Source organism: Struthio camelus, chromosome W (genome assembly GCF_040807025.1).
Source record: "Struthio camelus isolate bStrCam1 chromosome W, bStrCam1.hap1, whole genome shotgun sequence".
Classification (NCBI taxonomy): Eukaryota; Metazoa; Chordata; class Aves; order Struthioniformes; family Struthionidae; genus Struthio; species Struthio camelus.
Window position 1 is genome coordinate 33,017,663 of NC_090981.1, and position 14,831 is coordinate 33,032,493.

A 14,831-nucleotide genomic window follows, 5' to 3' on the forward strand; every position below is an offset into this window, starting at 1 on the left:
AACATCCACATGCTGTCTCTGGAATTGTCTCATACATCCTCACTGTTGCTTCACGTGCAGCTGGCATTCATGTAGAAAGGAATTAGAGGAAATAAAAGAGACAATGACTGTTTGGGGGTATCTCATCCATTTTCCTGCCATCATAAAATTGTTCTCAGACGCAGGACTGAATACCTTATCCAGATTTCCTACTCTGTGCCAGATAACAGGGTTAGTTACACCGCTTGATCCTACAGACACGGCTGAAAGGATTCTTTCACTTGCTAACACAAGTCACCCTCACAATTTGAGTTTAATTTCTAGGTTTACTGGAGTCCGGATGCCCCCCAACTCATTCATCCTGACAACAGCACAGAGGGGGTGTGAGCCTTCTCAAAGATATCAGTTGTGCTTATGTATTTCTTTCGCTAGCGTTCCAAAACTAGAGCTGAATTCATTTCTTAGCGTGGGCATGTATTCTTACAATGAGAGTAGTGGCTACACTGCTGCTCAGAGGGTAGACTTGGATCCACGCATCTCTGACAGAGTAGATGCATCTCTTCCGCTGCTTTTGTGAAGGAGTAAACCTTCTTCCTCAGTACAGAAGTGTTCGAGTGTAAGTCTCAAAACTTCTCTCCCATTTGACAGGTTAGCATAATCTAAAAGAGCCACTGGCCTTTCAGTTTTTCACCCTAGGGCTAGTGCTTTCAAAGGCCGAATTGCTGTGCTAAGAAAAGGGTCCCAATAGCTAGATAAATAGGGGGACACTGAAAGAAACAACTGTTGTTGTTGTCTATTAGATGTGTTAGCATAGCCGTGGATAGGGGACAACAGTGTTTTAGATTGGTCTTAATTTGAACAGTCCCTTTCATTCTTTCACATGTAGACATTTTTGTAAAAAATGTAAAACACAACCAGCTAAACAACTGAATACTATCTATAACTCTACGAAGCCATGAAACGGCTCCATCTACTAGCTCTGGAAATCCATCTCTTCCTAAAAGTATATATTCTATCAGTTTCATAGGCACTAGTAAGAAAGATGGCAGTTGTGTACCTGAATGAACAGCTCTTCCCCTTTGTATTTTTTTGAACAAGGTTTTTGAGTGGTCTCATCATTTCTTCCTGTGGAAAATGATACAGAGAAGATTGGTTTATTCCTTTATCACTTTTTCTGGATTTCTTTCTTCATTTGTTACTAAGGAAATTACATTGTGATTAGCCATTTGGACGTTGTCTATAAGTTGCACTAGCAACTTAGAGCAAAGTGCACTGCTAGTGCTCTACAGCAGGTAGAGCCCTTTGAAGTGCTAACGTTTGCATTTCAGAGACTTACTGCCTTCCAGCCTAAGCAAACTTGCAAGACAGACGAGACTTGGGGAAGACTTGCCAAAAATGGAGAGTGGAAGCGGAAGGAGGGAGGGGTGATTTTTTTTTCCCCTGATGTTGCTAAAGTTCCTTGACAGATGTTACTCATTCACTTGTCAGTTTCATCAGCATCATTGTTAATTATTACGACTGGCTACAAGAACGAAATACCCTATTTTGGAAACACACTAGTCCATCTCTCATGAACAGTTTTGACCAGAAGGGTTATGATTCTTTACAGCAGGTGCTGGTAGTGAACACTGTAATTAAAATTATTTCCATTTACACTTCACCCAATTATTTTCACACTATCATAACTCTCCGACATCATCCCTCAGGAATGAAATTTTCCATGCTGGGCCTCTGACTGAAGATTACTGATTGTAAAATTTAAATTGAATCTGTTGAAGCATTGGTGACTTACAAAGAAAGGATCTCTTCTCCAAAACTTTCTGTGGTCTGTTCATTTGGCTTGGGAGAAGTTGGTTGGTCATACTTATTTGTTTTTACAGGATGCCATACTTAGAGTTTATAACCACTAGGCGGAAAACTTTGTAGACAGATAGTATCTGCTGTTCAGACACAAGGAGGAATTTGGGATGCATGACGAGAAAACAGTTGCAGAATGTAACCTCTTAACTAACTAAATACTATGAACCATTGAGACAGGCTCCTAACTGCACTGGGAGAATACGAGACTGCAAAAAACTTGGAACAAAGTCTTTCCTTTTTGCCATTTCACCTCAGCTACAGGTACTGTGACCTGAGAATAGTCTTTCAAGCGTTAGGAACAGTAAAGGGGTTAACAATACAGTAGTTCACCTTGAAATTCATTCTTTCATTTCTTGAAATTCATATTGCTCCTTGATAAGAGCAATCTTCATGAGACGAGATTGTAGGTACCCTAGAGAGGAGATTGTTAGAATGTGAGTAATTACAATGAATTTCCATTCTTTTCCATAAGAAGCCTTGTATCAGACTGTTAACATGACTGACAAGGGAATATCATTTCTGGAGTGACTTCAAAGAAAATGTATGATTCAAAAGGAAAATCCCGTTTGTTTTCCTGTCACATGGATGCTAAGCTTTGCAACGGAGTTCTTTCAAATAAAACCATTTGTATGTTTTGAAAATTAATTTATTAATTGTGCTTTTAAAGTTTTATAAAATAGTTATCAAACACGTTTCCGATATAGGGCTTAATTAAATCAAAATGATTTGTAATCTTACAAATACACCAATGAATAAAACTAGCTCTACAGCCTTTAAAAAGGTCATTCTTTTTTTCTCTGATTAAAACTCCTAACAAAATTACAGCAGCTATGTTTTTCATCAAGGAAGTAGTTGAATGACTAATTTTATATAAATTTATTCCATGCTAGTTCAATAAATTAGAAAGCACAAGAGTAACCTAGTTAAAATGCAATTCAGAGGAAACAGTAGGCGGATGGCTATTTACATGAGAAAGCACAGAATAAACGAGCATCATAAATTATTCACAGCTAACCAACAGAATTTAGGGGATCAAATCTTTTTAGAAATTAAGTGAGAGCTGCTGGCACAGTGATTACATTTCCCCCCTCTGAACTGACAGGAAAATTGACTTCAAATATCCTAATGAATCTCAGTCCTACATCTGCTCGTGACTAAGGCCAAAATCACCTTAAAAACAGATCAGTGACAAACCATATTCTCACCGTTGCCAACATTCACCTTGCTGCCGCAGTTCCCACCTTCCAAAGCAGAAAATACAAGGAATTCTGTGATGAAATCAAGCCAGAGGAATATGGCCTTTTTTCCCTTTGTTTCATTTTGTGGTTGGTATTCCCTCTTTTGCATGAGTTAATTAAATTAAATGGAGTTTGGCTATTGTAAAAGTCAAATTATTAATTGGCGGCTTTAAAAAACTTCTGCCAGTGAAGTAACCCCCTGCTGCAGAACAGCTATGCAAGTGAAGTGCGTGGGGACAAGTGATCCCTGTTCAACAGCAAGCTGTTCCTAAAGCTGTTCCAAAATCTTCCTTAATTGCTACTCCTTTATTGAGTGTCTGGATCTGCTACTGCTGTACTGATGAAACACTGCTAATTTACCTGTAATCTTGAAGTACAGTAGTGCTTTGCACTCCCAGAATCTTTCTTTCTCATCCCACTATGAGATTATTTTTTCCCTTCCAAAAGAAGAAAGGCAAGAAATTTCTCTCCCTCCTGGAGAGAACTGGCTAGCATTCTTGCTTCTTGCGCCCAAAAGTACTGATGTAATCCTCATTTTTCCACATATACTGTCAAGGCTTTATTAAATTTAATCTAATGACTAAAATTGCAATTGGGAAAAGGAAGCCGCTCTCATCATAAAGGGAAGCATCTCAGGAACTGCTGTTCCCTTCCTCCCTGCCCACCCCTTTAACCCCATCGCCTTCCTCACATACTATTTGGTAAATCTCAGTGTTCAAAGGCTGCTTAAAGCTGAGAAATAATCTAAAAAGGGAAGAATTGTACCTGCTTCTTCACTGTCTCTATCCTGCCTGTACAGAGTTTGATGAAGGCTTCTGAATACTTTTCATGTGAGGTAGATAATTTATCAGTCATGAAAGTGAAACAAGGGCTAAAAAGGCTTTGCTATACTTAGGCAGCTTGCAGGACAGATCATTTTATCCTGTACAGAAACCATTTGATTTATCTTGAGCACAGTAATCTCTTCCATTCGCACCTTTCCCAAACCCTGTTTTTCTTTTTCCCTTTTTTTTTTCCCCCCCTCCTTCAGAAATGAAGACAGGACAGAGAAAATGCTTCTGCTTTCCTACTATTGCCACATCAGGTAAGTCTGTGCACAGAAGAAGAGAAAAAAAATAAAGGTTTGCATCCTTCAAAAAATATCTTTGAAAAATGCCTGTTTAATCTGTGTGTTGGGGCTGTACATTCAGATGAGGTATTGAACAACTTGCAGTCTGTTACGATTTAAAGGAACAGTTCTCATCTACCTTGACTGGAAAATTACAATAATTAAATTTGCAGTTGAACACAGAATTGTGAGCAGGACAGGGTTTTTTTGTTTTTTAATTAGGCTCTTGGTGAGCACATTCCCCTTCTTCCTATCCAGAATCAGCATTTTTTTTCCTCTAATTGTCAGCATTTGCTTTATTTTAAAAAGGTAGTACCTAGACGTTTTAAATGAAGAGAACAAAATTCCCAATGTAAATAAAGGACAATGAAGTCATTCTGATCCTGCAAAGCCTTCAATAACTATCTAACACACGTGATTCCCTATTTTGTCCTTACGTCAGGATCCGATATTTTTATTAAGCAACAAAATGAGTTCAATTTCATAAATTTGTAGGGCCCTCACTGAAGTGACCAGGATCGTTCTGTGGCAAGTAATCTGTATAAATAAGCACTTTCAGAAAAGCATCCACCTTTGACCTCGACTGTAAGACAGCAAACATGGCAAAGATACAGCCTGTGGCACCAGGCTTCATACAAGTCTGTGCAGATGGTAAGAGGTATTTCATCCGACAAAAATACTGTTCTAAATCTTGAAAGGGGGCAGAAGTCACAGGTTCAAGCCCATTTTCGCCAAATTTGACAATTAGCAGGCCTAGCTGAATTTGAAGGGTCTAATGAGTTTTCCCATCCCTTCCACAAGCATTCCATCCACATGCATTTCCTGTACAGACTCTTTACTTAGTGAAATCCGAATGCAGAAGCAATGACTATATCAGTCACCCTAGTAGTTCTTCTAAGTTCATCCCTTGTACCGACTAATTTAAGAAGAGGAAAAGACAAAACACAAAAGGTTTCAATTTCACCTTCACAAACCAGTAAGGGGGTTACTCGCTGACTCTCAACATTCTACACGGACAGTGTAGATATTTGCCAGTCTATAAGAGAACTAAACAACAGAATAGGAAACATATCTCATAAGCTCATGTTCTGTCTTCATTCTTGCTATTCTGGAATGACACCTAAAGGACAGTCAAAAGAAGGGCACTTGCATATCATCCAATTAATCACATTTGAACTTCACAGCTCATCTCCAAGTGGTTAGTGTAATCACTAAATGACATTTGCTTTTGGCAGAACACAGCAAAAGCAAATGTATTTCTTCCACTGTATGTCTGCGTTCAGGCAGTTCAGCCTCCAGGCATCTAGAAGAGACATGTATTCCAAAGGCACCTTCTAGTTTACTGTGTGATCAGACAAGAAAAGAACAGTCTTTCCAAGTGATAATGACATATTCAATCTTTTATTTGAAAACATATTATTTTATAGAAAGACAGGAAAATATAGAAAATACAATGTTGTAACCTTTACAATTTTAACCAAAAAGTGATGGGCAAATAAAGATAAGTCAGGTTTTAAATATATTGAAAAAACACTGCTCACTCAATTCTGATTTATTTATTGTGTCACTCCGAATAGCTCAGGACATTTTAAACTATTTGTTTTCAGTAAAAATTTTAAATGCAACTCTTTCTTTATTCTGTGTACTAGTGATTCTGAGCATTCAAGTATTTCATCATTCAAATGAGCATGGAGGTCTAAAGAGATTTTCCTTCAGCAGAGGTGTCAAGTCAAAGAAAAATTTATAAACATCAGTTACATAATGATCCACAGGAGAGCCATATACACATTGTGTTAAGAAACAAACTCAGTGTTGCGGTTTGCTAAAGACTTTCTGGAATAACCTTCATTAAAAGAAAGAAAATGCATCTACGAAGAAACACTGCTATCCCTGTGTGACAATGTTCCATGGTCTTCCAAAAGTAATAATTTTCTCAAAATCTCATTTTGATTGTACACTAGCTTGTTGTCACTATCTCTGATTTTATGCCAAGTTGGCATAAGCACAGAGAATACGATCCAAAGTGATCCAAAGACCAAGGACTTCAGTTGGAGTCTGGACACAAGTGAACTTGGAATCACACTCAGTCCAAGATCTCAATGCTATCGTGAAGGTGCTGAGGACCGTGAACCCCTCTGGGAGGGTACTCAAGATTTTCTCAGCACCTGGAGGGATTGGGCCCTAATGCTTCTTGTAAAATGCTGTAAAGTAGTCTAGAACATATATGAGGGGAAGTGTTAAACACTGACTGATCTTGTAATGGTGGCCTTGTAATGGTCTTAACGCTTTTACACCTGTGGGGGCTCTCATCCTTGTGCTGACTGCCCAGCTCCTCAGAGTGCTTCCTCTGCAGCTTGGAAGTTGAAGAGAGAGGTTTCAGCTGCCCATAGAAATAGATTTGGATGAAGGGATCTGTCTGAGCAGAGCAGTATGAATAGCGGCCCTGCCTTTGGCTTATCTTTTGAAATTTTATCCATGCCTTTTATTGGTGCTCCTTCTACACTTCCTCCTTCAGGCTGTACAAAATGGGGAACGGATTCTGCTTTCTTCTCGCTCCTTTCCTTTCTTAAGCTCCAAAGGTTTTCCAAGGCTTGATTCATTTCAGCTTGTAAGGTTTCCATTTCGCTGGTTGCTTTATCACCTTGTTTTCCACAGTAACTGAGGGACTGCTCCAGAGAAAGAGAGAATTCTCTCCCAAGCCTTGACAGGGCCTCACCACCTTAACAGAAAATAGGCAGCAAGCTAAATTGCAACACACATTCCAACAGCAACAGGAAACGTAAAGAAGATTTATAAGCGCCATTGTCGCATTAAAGTATGAAAACGTAAATCAACAGAAGCTTTTGACAGTGCTTGGAATGTGTCAGGAAAGCTTTAATCTAAGCTCCTGTGGATCACCTGGCTCTTTGCAGCATGTGGTCCCTCATTTATCTAGAATAACTTTGACAATTTGGTGTGCTAGAAGAGGATTCTTTTCCTACTGAAAATCAACTGTCCCTATACAGCGGTCACTAATTTTTAAGAGGGCTGGAAAACTGCCCCCAAACTGTAGAAATTACATCACAAATACCGAAAGCATTAACTGATTCCTGCCTGGTGGATGTCTAAGTTTCTGCTAATACGATGGTGTGCTTTTAGTCCATTAGCCCTCGTCACAGAACGTAAAAAGCAGTAGGTCAGAGCAGTCACCACAGCAGTCATCACTGGCTACGCGGGTACTTGGCAATCAATATTTTCTACTCCAAAAACGAATACTGGTAAAATGCAAAGTTAAACTCTCTGGGCAACCACACGTGTGAAATTTCCATCCCTGGAGACATTCAAAACTACTTGCCGAGTCACTGAGCACCCTGATCTAAGCTGGCCCTGCTTTGAATGGCGGAGTTGGCCAGGTGTCTTTCAGAGGCCCATCCCAAATTACATAATTCTATTCTTTTAATCTTTGTTCTGTATAAGCCTAAGTCAGTATGTCCATCAGAAACACCACTTTTCCCACTTACAGATTTACCATTTGATAGCTGTGCAAGTGGGATATAAGGGCATACAGCTTTATGTAGTAGAAATGCACACAACGTTCCTTCTTGTACCTTGCATTTGCAAGACTACAGGAACAGCCTCTTCTGAAGAGTTCAAGGCTTCTAATAGTATACAATGGTAGTTCTGTGCCTTCATTTTTTAACGTGATGTTTGAGTGCGCGCTCTTTTCCCTTTTGATTTTCAAAACAAATTATTTATTTTTTCCTCCCCCTGCATAGACTTTGATACAAGGTGGATTCTTTACTTCCTTTATCCCAGAACGGATTTATTCTCTTCCACGGGTGGAGAAGGAGGGAGATAAATGCTTTTGTAACGCCCTTGACTTTGACCTGCTCCATCCAGTCTCTCAAAGCTATGCAATGTACAGGAATTTTCTCCAGATGGCACAATTCTGTCATCAGTGGTCGCAGCCTCAGTACGATCACAGCATTTATTCGCGGTTTTACATAGTGCCCATGTAACTGTTAGGAAATGATGATCCTTGGGTCATAGAATAGCAGGCAGGACTGGAGACAAGAGATCACTGAAATCAGCATGGGAAGCACGGGAAGGACTTACTTTCAGCTGGTGCTCAACACTTTCAAAACATACTATCAACATTTCAGAGCCATCTCCACCCCTTCTTTCCTATTACCTCCATCTCTGGCCAACACCATGTTTATACCTTTTCCCCTTCCCACCTGCCAGTCCCCTAACTCTGTCTCTGAAGCCTGGCCAGTCCCCATGACCCCCACACATCAGCAAATCTTAACAACCAGAACCTGTAATAACCCCCAGAACTTCCAGGTTCTGACCTGGGTGACCAGCACCTGTGTCAGAAAGGCACTTGCAGTACCACAGAGACTTAGAGGCAGAACCTGCTAGTGCAACTCAAGTCCATGCTTCATGCTTTTGCAGCACTCTTGAAAACTTGTGCTCAGTGATCTCAGATGCAGCTGCTAGGCGTATTCTCCGAGCCATCTACAAGTTGTGCCTGGCATGTGCAGAAAACAAAGCTGGCAATGCTGCACAGCAATACTGGAAGGAAGAAGTCCCTCGCTCACTTCTCCTGTGCCTCACATGGCTTCTCATGCCCTCGTTCCCTGTCATGTATGCTTCCCCAAATAGGCCTGTGAGACACCTTGGGACGTCTATATACCGTGCTTTGGCCAGATCTGCTCTATTCACTAACAGCAAACTAGGCACAGGGGACACTTTGAGGTTGAGCATGGGCAAACCAATAAACTTTTTTATGACTAAGCGTGTGCAAAATAGGAATAACAATACCCCTTTTCTAATGAAAATGGTTGAAGGTTAATGTTTGCAAAATCCTACTAGGGAGTGTTCATGACATGTTAACTGTCTCTACAATTAACCAGATCTGCTCTTTCTGCCAACCTTCCTACTGCCTGCTCTTCATTACTGCAGAACCACTACTGCCTGGGCAGACAATGCAAATGGCCCTGAACCCTGCAGGTGGCTTCTGTCAGTCCTGCTATACACACCATTTATCTTTTTTTAAAAAAAAAAAAAAAAAAAAAAAGAGAGAAGGGAGGGAGCAGGAAGAAGCCACTGGCTATTGATGCTCGTCTCAGCTCAGTAATGAGAAGCTCGTTTGGTACAACTTGAACACAGTAGCATCTGTTCAGCAGTTACCACCAATTACAGTGATGTCACTTGCCGTTTACTCAAGGTCAAGGAAGAAGAGACTGCAATTTCCAGTACGTGGGAAGATAACCAGCATTGCGATCCTCAACCTCCTCTGCTCTGACAAGAGAAAACTAACTGAATTTGCTGAAGACTCACTCAGGAACCCAGCCTGATCTTCCGGTGGTATAAGACGTATCTATACGCATACCCTTCCTGTAGCAAGAAACAGAGTGTGTGTGAGCCAATCTTTTGTGAGTATAAACATGGGCTTTGAATCTGGCAACCAACAGTAATCCATTTGGCTTGCATGACGGACACTGTAAATTTCTATGAGTTCACAGACTCAGATCACAAAGCCTTCCTGATAAATATAGCTTTTACCTTTGTATTTTAATGTATTGAGGGCATACTTTCATATATTTCTGCTAACAGAAACTACATACAATGCTGTAAAGAAACAGTTAAAAAAAAATCAGAGATGGAAAACAAAGCCAAAGAGAACAACTGCTGCTGGGATGGAAAGAAGACATGGTTTAAATGCTCTAATTTCCAATCAGTTACAGTACATTGCACAGCAACCGTACCAATCACACAGCTATTATGGAAAGCCAAATAAAATCAAGTACTATACACGCATGAACAAAGCAACACTGACACTGTCAGAAAGTAGAGGTGACAAGCCTAATAGGTTCCCTTATTCCTTACTACTATAAAAGATACCGACACTTAGCAGCTTGAGTATACACTACACAACTTTCTCAGCCAAGGAGTTATTTTTGGCTCACGCTCAGTTTCAGGATGGATATGAAACCCACCCTCTGCCTTACCTCCTTCCTCCAGCCACACCTGAGCCTGTACTTAAAACACTCAAGAATCCAGCCCAAAAGACTATTTTATATCAGGCTTTCAAACCTTCATACAAATTTAGGAAATCAAGGACAATATATGTATTCTCCCTTTAAAAGGATGACTGAAAACCAAGATGAATGTTCAGTCGAAACAATGTACATACCTACAGGCGTAATGAAGGGCGTACTATGGGCATAACAGAATTTTTCAAAGTTGGGTTCCAGTATAAGAAAAGACAGAGAGGAGCTATTAGACCAGAACAGGAATAGAGATTAATAGTTCTGGAATATTTCCTGCATCTCTAGTCCCTTGTTTGTTGTCATTTCTAACAAAGATGCATCTGAAGCTACAGCTTGCTATTTTCAAGTTTTAAGCACATTCATAAATTTCAATACCACAGCATATTACAATAGACAGACCTGACCTTGTGTGTCTAATCCAACAGTGCAAGACAATGATTTATTGGAACATTCTCACACACCCGTGATTTTATGATTTGAGGGGGTTTTTTTTCACAGCACATTACCATGACATTTGAACAACGTATTTTATCTAGATTCTCCATACTGGTGTTCATTTTACCTCACTGTGTTGTGTTTTTTACTACCTATTAATAGGTGATATTTACAGGGCAAGTGAAGACCTTCACAGAAAATTTGGACCTACCCTTTTTTAGTACTAGACACACACTCCTGGCCTTGACTCAAACCAAAGCAACGCTCTTCTTAAATACACCACTTTCAGGCAGCTTCAACCGCAACTTTGCTTGTAATAGCGTGGAATAAGTAACTCATCTTAACATATGGACAAAATGTTTGTGTACTGAATGTTTTAATGTCACCACCATTTTCACACTACCATCAGACGTGAAGTATATAATGTCAAATCAGATTCTGAAGTCAAAGATTTGCCACACCAGATTATGTTTGTGCCTGCCAAACACGCACAAGCCTCCATAGCAACTCCTCCACTTGTTTGGAAAAGCAAAAAACAGATTCTCATTTTTATAACAATGGGCTTCAAAACTATAGTCTTTATACCTTCCATATACAGTACAGTACTGTTGTAGCCATTTATGAAACATGGCCACATGGCCCAAAGCAGAAGTTTAACTTTACCACCCGTTACAAAAAAAAGTGTGAGGTAATAAGCTAAAGAATAAAAACACCCTCCTCTGTGGTTCTTAATACTGTTTTGTGATCAGGTAAGTTTCCATTGGCCTAGAAAATGGCTAAGAATTTCCAGATTTAATCCAATAATAGTGAAATTCTACATCTAGCCATTTTTTAAGTTGTTCAGATTTAGACACAGACATCTGATACATTGGCAAGTGAGATGCAGACTTACACCACACAGTGTTTTATTTACTTCATGAAACCTGAGTCACCTGAGAACTCTTACAAAAAAGGAATGAGGTAGCTGCTAACTCTTAGCAACAACAATGTTGGATAACAAAAGTGTGGAAAACATTTAACATTTAATAAACGTTTTATTAAGGGGTTTGATCAATTTATTAATTCTACCAGTTAAAGTCTGCTGAGACTAAATACTGCACTAAACTTTTCTTTAAACAAGATTTCATAAAGAAAAAGTGAAGCAACGAAGACAGTTGCAGGATGGTGTAATTCATATTCCTTCTCTATCCTTTTAACTTGTTATTTTTAATGTATGTATTCATGAAATTTTTGTTCATATGCAGTCTTTGGTCCTCCTTATACCCAGCTATGTTGTCATGGTAGAACAGGAGTAAAGTATTTACCTTTTCATGGAACAGACTTCCTTACAAGTTATAATCGCTTATGGTGTGGTGGGCATTCATATCTAGTTGATGTCATCTTCAGACATCGTTACCGTTTTCTTAGTGGCTATTATCAGCAAATGCTTACGCATCCTGGTTTAAGATGCTAAGATGACCAATGATCTTCCTGTCAAGATGCTAAGGCCAGGTCCTAGTTATTAGACCTCAAAATACTTCCAGGCTGCAAGTCCACTGCATGTCCTGAACATGTCTCAACTCTGCATCAGGGCAACACTTGTCCGTCCTCAGATTAAACTACAGACATATCAACATACTCACGTTTATCAAGAAAACCAGTAACTACCAGTGTTTAGTTTCTGTAAAAGGCACAAACCTGAGCAACGTATTTCTATTTTATGCCCTTAAGTCTAATTTTGTATGGAAAAACCATTTAACCGTATTGATTGGGGAGAGATTAAACTTCTGGTAAAGTCAGAAGTGGCTCTCTAGACTGGCTTACCTATACAGCATCTAAGGGGACTTACGTTAAGCAAAAGATGTAACCTCACACCCCGAACGTGCTCCAAAGCAAGTATTTTTTGCCTATGTTTTGTAGTGCTCTTCTCTATTGTAAAAAAAGTGAATTTAAAAAAAAAAAAAACAGCCGTATATGTTGAGTCAACCTGAGGGTTTTTTGCCTTTTTTTTTTTCTTCTTTCCCAGCAGTCGGATCACAAACCTAGAGATGAAGAGATTAAAAAAATGCATATAATTATTCATGCTTGAAGGATTTTGCAAAATGTATTTAATAGGTCCTAGCTCAGAAAATTGAAGACTTCTGGGAGAATTGTGAAACATAATAACAAATCAGCCAATACACATGCTACTATTTAACCAAAAATAACAGTAATACAATCTGCGAGCATTTATTGAGAATATGGTTTAAAATGCATAATTCATTCAGTTATCTATGCAGTAGCAGCGATGAAACAATTTTGCACTTAAAAGCTTAAGTAGATGATTTTTACTCTGCTTTACAAAACAGTTATCAGCCAAAGCATAAAACAAGTAGATTTTTCAGTAACCTACTACGGCAAAAGCACTGCTGAGACGGTACCTCATACCTCTTGTCTTCCAGTCCAGTGCTTTTATAGACCCAAAAGCAGGCTGTTGCAGCAATGAGAAAGTGTTGCTCCTTTGCCTTGGTTATGAAGGGTATTTTTGAAACAAATTAAGTGTTTACAAAACACCTGTCTGACACAGCACGTATAGCCTACGCCATAAAAGCCATTTCATGTTTTATCTCATGTTTGAAAGGAACTTCTGCTCAACATCTGCAAAAGTATCTCACCATCTCCTCCTGCCCCCCACATCCTTCCTCTATCCTGTCCTGATGTTGAGCACAGAAGAACTTTGCTTAGCCAGATGCACTGCTTCATGCTAACCAATTTTCTCTTACTCCTTACTCGTCCTCTCTCTCATTCTCACGCTGTGTCGTGCTCTCTAAGCTGCTTGCACAGATGCCAGATTTGGCACCAAACTGTAAGTTTCCACCAGTGATAAAGATCTACTGACTAAATGAACCTAAAGGTATAATGGCAGAACTACACAGACAAAGCTTAAATGTAATTAAAATTTCCATTTTTTTCTTAGGTTTAAGGCCAGAACTGACCACTGAAGTCTGACATTTCGCACAGTGCAAGTCTAAGGATTTCCTGTATCAGCTTTTGCAACAAACAGATAGCTTCCCAGAGACATCATATCTTTATTAGAATATCATTCTAGCATTTTGATTTGGAAGAAATGCAGAATCCACCCTTGGAGGTGGATGAGCCTTAATACCTTGGCCTTTAGTCAGTGTTTGTAGTTTCTTGATTTCATGGTCATTTAAATTTACTGCAATATATCACATAAAGAAAAGAAGCCACCATTCAAACCTCAAATTTAACTTTGGCAGTCGTAAGATGGCGGCATTAAAAAGCAATACACACTAAGCTAAATTATTTTGCATGTCTGAAGCCGTGTAAATTTATGAAAACTTCAAAGATATTACGCTAGTTACTTAAGGGTTTGCTAATTGTAACTGTTATCAGCAAATAACTCAATGAGTACATTCAGTTAAGGGAAAAAAGAAAAAAGAAAAAAATCTTTTTAACAGAGATGCCTGGTTTTTATACACTAAGAGACAATAAAACAACCATTTTTCATTTCTTACTGTCTTAAGTTGAGCAAGGAAATTTCTTACCTTCATGTCACTGACTCTTTGAGGGAGTCAAAGCATCAACTGCATCTTGGATCTGCACAGCATTGTTTTTAAAAGCAGTTGGAAAGCGCTTCAGAGATGGCTCTGAAGCTTCTGCTTTAAGATTTATATGAGATACCACCTTCAAGGAACAGAAAAGGGGAAGTTAACAAAGGTACTCTAGAGAGTAAGCTCATGACAGACAGCTTCACATAGAAGGCAAGAGTATTTTGGTCAGCACTTTAAGAAACCCACGTTTAATATGCTTAGGTATCTATATGTGCATACAATCATAGAGGGCTTTCTGGGATGAAGGCACCATTGGATCTAGTCAGCTTAAACATACTTTGATTCATAAGCAAAACTTATACTGATTGAAAACCACAGAAGACTTTCAAATTGGACTTTAGATCTTTCAATTCTGAGTTACGGTTAAACCCGAAGATTCATGTTCTAAAATAAGTCTTCAATGAGTGATGAATAGTTACAGTATTTTAAGCACAAACTGGTTTATGCTCCTGTTTCCATGTGTATCAGCTACATTAAACATTAATATTTCTAAGACCATGTTTGTGGCATATATATATAGTGACCTTTCAGACTTACTTGGATCAAAAATGAAAAGAAAATGAAAGCCACATTCTTAATTACT

At 39.1% G+C, this 14,831-nt stretch overlaps 1 long non-coding RNA gene across 1 annotated transcript in view; it reads right to left on the minus strand.

The window, feature by feature from the left end:
* Positions 1 to 6,429: 6,429 nt before the first annotated feature.
* The window catches only part of LOC104150471 (uncharacterized), an 86,908-nt gene continuing 78,506 nt past the window's right edge, over positions 6,430 to 14,831 (minus strand). Inside the window, exons 18-20 of the long non-coding RNA XR_011137284.1 lie at positions 14,183 to 14,321; positions 12,484 to 12,676; positions 6,430 to 6,904 (exon numbers count right to left, since the gene is read on the minus strand). This is a non-coding gene — a long non-coding RNA (uncharacterized lncRNA). The remainder of the gene's footprint in view (positions 6,905 to 12,483; positions 12,677 to 14,182; positions 14,322 to 14,831) is intronic.